This window comes from Penaeus japonicus, unplaced genomic scaffold (assembly GCF_977035675.1).
Source record: "Penaeus japonicus unplaced genomic scaffold, GWHDUDI00000001_assembly GWHDUDI00000005, whole genome shotgun sequence".
Taxonomy (NCBI): Eukaryota; Metazoa; Arthropoda; class Malacostraca; order Decapoda; family Penaeidae; genus Penaeus; species Penaeus japonicus.
In genome coordinates this window covers 33,105,748-33,110,747 of record NW_028234407.1, presented here as the reverse complement: position 1 = coordinate 33,110,747, position 5,000 = coordinate 33,105,748, and the positions used below count along the sequence as shown (strand labels likewise).

At 31.3% G+C, this 5,000-nt stretch overlaps 1 protein-coding gene across 1 annotated transcript in view; it reads right to left on the bottom strand.

Annotated features, from left to right (window-relative positions):
• LOC122261809 (uncharacterized) overlaps nucleotides 1-5,000 on the bottom strand; it is a 7,674-nt gene that overhangs the window by 1,841 nt on the left and 833 nt on the right. The window lies entirely within an intron of this gene.

Genomic DNA, 5,000 nt, shown 5'->3' with positions numbered 1-5,000 from the left:
GCAATTTACACTCAACCTGAGTAACATAAACTTTAAATACACGTGTAAGAACCGGCCATTACGCACAAGGTTTCGCCACAGATCTATTCATAATAGTCACGGGTGCAGAACAACTAAGACCATGACGGGAAATGGACCAGTTCTAATAGCCACTGCAAGAATTCGCGAACTAGTCCAGCAAGGAGATTTTGACGTGCATGCTGGGAAATAAAAAGAGATTTAATGAAAATGCAAAAGGATGGGAGTAAAAGGAGTTTTTTTGGGGGTAGTCTTTCTCTTGTTCTGTGGTTGCGTCGTGTTTAGGCAATGATCCCAGAACCGTTTTCCCGCCGAGCTTATTTTTTTTCGGAATTTGAAATGGAAATCGATGTTTTTTTTCATCTTGTGTTAATGATATTACAGTCTAGAACAAACACGGAAGTTTACTCTGGTTTGAGGACTTGTGTATTTTCGATGAAGACTGCCATCGAGACACGTCAGAGACATGTCTTGCGTTGTTGATATATTCAGTCTAGTTCATGCCTTCCCTCTACATTTAACGTAATGGAATTTGTGTTGTCTGTCAATTCTCTGGCAAGTGATTTCTACATTAACTTGTATCTCTGTCTCTCTCACATCTATATACTATTGGTCTCTTTCTTTTATTCTTCCAACTGATTCTTCTGTTAAGCCAATTCTGATTTTGATTTTTGTTAGATTTAGTCCTTTTGTTTACCATCCTTGCTAAGTACGTATACGAGGGTATGAGTCGATACATAATGGTCCTAATACCATGCTCTGATATTATATCTGAAAATTCGGATATTACACGGAGTATACCTTTTTATACATTAGAAGACACAAGTTAGTTATAGATATCTCTATAACTTATATTATATGGCCTTAGGCTGCATTTCTTAAATGTTTCTCTCCGATGTGAAAACAGCTGTGTATTTACCGTAGATTTTGCACAGCCATAACTTTTAAAATTATACATGGTTTTCTAACTTCGTTTTAATTCATCGTTACAATGTCATGATATAATTCCCTATGCTCTTTTATTTTTGCATCAATATACAACAAAAGTTCAACTTACTATTGATTTCTTTTCAGTTCACTAAGATTAGATTAGCGATGTATATATATAGCGTAGGCTTACTGATCCTTGTTATATCAGACATCTGTGATCATCGTTAATTACAAAAATAATTCAGAAAAACTATCACATCTAAACTACAAATTACGATACAGGTATGTAATAGCTTTATATTTTGAGCCGAAACAGTTACTCTAACAATCAAAATATGTTTTCTTAAATCTATTCATGTTTTTTTATTATTTATTTTTTTATTTGATAATTCCCATTTAAAAAAATAATTTTCGTCCATGCATCAAATTATATTTCTTCTGTATTAAGAAAAAACATACAAACACAAGTATGTTTCCTTCAGTGCTGGTAATCTAACAAACCGCTCAATTATAAACCCAAAGACGAAACTGTTAATTTCGAAAAGCAAATCAACTAAATTCTTATCAATCCATAAATCCAGTTTTCATTTATGCCTGAAAAAAGGCTTTTATTTTCTTTAAATTCACCTTCTTCCCAAAACAGAGTTTTCCATAATAAAGCAAAGGGTAATTTTTTTCATTACGCCACATATCTTTATCTAATCATATCTTTCTTACGCCTTATATATTATATATTTAGTAAGCAAACACGTTCTCTTTATTATTTTATGTTAATCTTATCACTCATTTGGCAAATGTCTTTCAATGAGCTACTTCCGGAGCAAACTTTTTTTTTTTATGGTTATAGAAATGTATAAGGTAGGACCTTACTTTGGATTGGATATACTTGTAATTATAATATCAATATTATAAAAAAATGATAATATTGATGATGATAGAGATGGAAGTGATGATAACAGTCATGATATTGGCAATGCTGATGATTAGGATAACAATAATAATGATGACAATGATAATAGCAATGATAACAACAATAATGATAATGACAACAATACTAATGATGATGATGATAACAGTGATATTGATAACAGTTATTCTTACAATAGTATTGAAAATAATGATAACCATTATGATAATAATAGTTAAAAGTATAACAATAATCATAATTATAATAAGAATTATCATCATAATGATAATGATACTGCTGCTGATGAATAAGATGATGATGATAAAGGTGATCATAATGATGATAACGATGATAATAATGACTAATGTTGTGATGATAATAATCTTAATAATTACCAGCAATGGTAATGATAATAATGAATAATAATAATAATGACCATATTAAAAATTACTATAATTATAATAACTATCACTAAAAAGTAATACTAATATATTAAGAAAAGATAATCAAAATGAAAAACAAAAGATCCTTTTTTCACAGGTACTAATAATCGTTAACAAAATAACAAATTTCCATATAAATTCCTCTCCTTGAAAGCGAATAAGCAGAAGTGATCACACTTCGATACTTCTCAAAAGCTACACTTCATTTGTTTTTTATAACTGCTCTTATATAAAAAGAATGGTGACTTGAACAACAAAGCTACATTCACACTACCAATTATTTAATGTAGGAAGTTTTGTGCTTAAAAAATAAATGAAAAATAGATAATAAATAAATAGATGAATAATAATAAAAAAAGATAAATCATCGAGCATATTTTATCTGAGTTTATATCGTGAATGAGGATTTCAGGAGATTCTTAAATTAGAATATAGTCTCGACTATGGTGAGTAAACGTTATATGGTTACTATACTTAGTTTATACTTCTATTTGTTGTATCTGTTTGTTAATTATATATCTATCTTTATTTAACTGTTCAATGTAAAAAGCTATATATTGTTTTTTTTTTTCTTTTTTCTTTTTTTTCTAACGAGATCCATCACTGTATTTCAAATAAACATCATCAACATGCCACTTATCTAACATGATTTCAGATGATACAGAAAATAATTTCAAGGTGATAATGATGTTCAAGTAAGTAAATACACAATAAATACATTAATACTCCCGGGTCAAAAATCAAAATATGAGAGAGCGAAATTGCGTTCAATAATCCTTATTGACGGTAAAAGGGGATGGATTACTTAATAGACAAAATCAAAATGGTAATGACAGTTAAGTATCAAATGATCAATAAGTAAAAAGAAGAAAAAATATCTGAATAATAAAACAAGACAAATAACTGTCTGGCCTGTATATCCGCTTAAGACACCAGCTTAACTGAATTAATAGATACTTTTTGTGTGTGCGTAATTACGTTGACCGAATAAAGCTGATATTGGCAGCCATTGTTATTTACTAGACCAGCGTTTTCTTCTTTTTTATTTTTTTGAAACCGTGGCATTTTTTAAATACACATGGCCCACTGCCTTTCAAATTTAGACTTATTTTTTCTTTCTTTCTTCCTCTCTCTCTCTCTCTCTATCTATCTATCCATCTATCTATATCTCTCTCTCGTTCTCCCCTTTTTCTCAATTTCTCTCTCTCCATACTTGATTCTTCAAGATAGAATATCGAAAAAAGCGTCTTAGATTCCTTTACTTTTTACATTTTAGTTACGAGTTATGACATGGGCCAAGGTTAGGAACCACTGCTCTGAGCAAACTAGGTGATCGCGCCAAGTGGTTGGTTATGGCGCTAAGATCAGGGGCGCCACATTGATCCTGAACAGTCACACATACACTAATACACGTTAGTATATTCACGTGTGCATGTATATGTATGTAGGTATATATATATATATATATATATATATATATATATATATATATATATATATATATATATATATATATATGTGTGTGTGTGTGTGTGTGTGTGTGTGTGTGTGTGTGTGTGTGTGTGTGTGTGTGTGCGTGTGTGTGTTTATATATATTACAAGATGAGAAATAGTCAGTAATACAAAATTATCAGATGCGCACAGTCCATTCAAGTTAATCTACTGACTTATCTACCGAGTTTCCCACGGAAGAATGGTCATTAAATTCCCCTTAGTCTCTTGAGAACAAACACAAAAATCAGCACCGCCATTACGTGTTATACAGACAGATTCACACGCTCGCTGTGTGTTTATGCGCTGGAAAAGTGAGGGTCTCCAGCGAGTACTCGTGGCTCGCTCAACCACAACGAAACAACTTTTATATACTAGGAGAGTGTTCATTCTTTTCCATTTTTTTTCAGGTTTCATCTATTTCCCTTATTAGACAACACTGTACATTAATCAGTGGTTTATGAGCCTTTTTTATCTGTTGTTGTTACTTACTTTATCTAATCATAAATGTATATTTTCCATCATATATCGTTTCTTTTTTATCTAATATATATATACATTTTTTTTTCTTAATAAGACGCAGTGACCCACTGGCCAGTGACCACTGGCTTGAAACCCATATTTTGAAGAATTGCTATAAAACCGCTCATTATTATGACCGTTGTTCTGATATATAATAACATCTTAAGAGTGAAATAGTGATGTATTTTGGCCTAGATTCCCGAAATGTGAGCGTTTCGATATACTGAGCCCTTGGCTTCTAAAACAGCTGATTATTTATTCGTAATAGAGATATGCAAAAAGTGCACGATGTTCACACATACTGTTTAATCTTGCCTAATACGTGTTTTGTCTATACCTGGATTGTTATAACACAGTCATATTCGCCTCTTGTAATGGTAATATGTTACCGTAAAGCAAGTTAACGCATTAGTATACTACAGCCTTGTTTGTATCAGATATCCTTTCCAAACGGCTTATTAGTGCAAGAGATGACAACAATTGTAAGTATGGGTATGTGCCGCAGATCTTTTTCCCTTTATTCTTAGGTTAAAATGAACTTTACATATTGGTGAGGACCGGTGGGAATAGTCATTTAATAATTGACTGGTTAGTGCTGATGATAACTATTTGGAACAAGAACAGTCGACGTGTCAAATGTATCTTTACTTCGATGAAAATATATATATATTTTTTTTATGTTTTTTTTA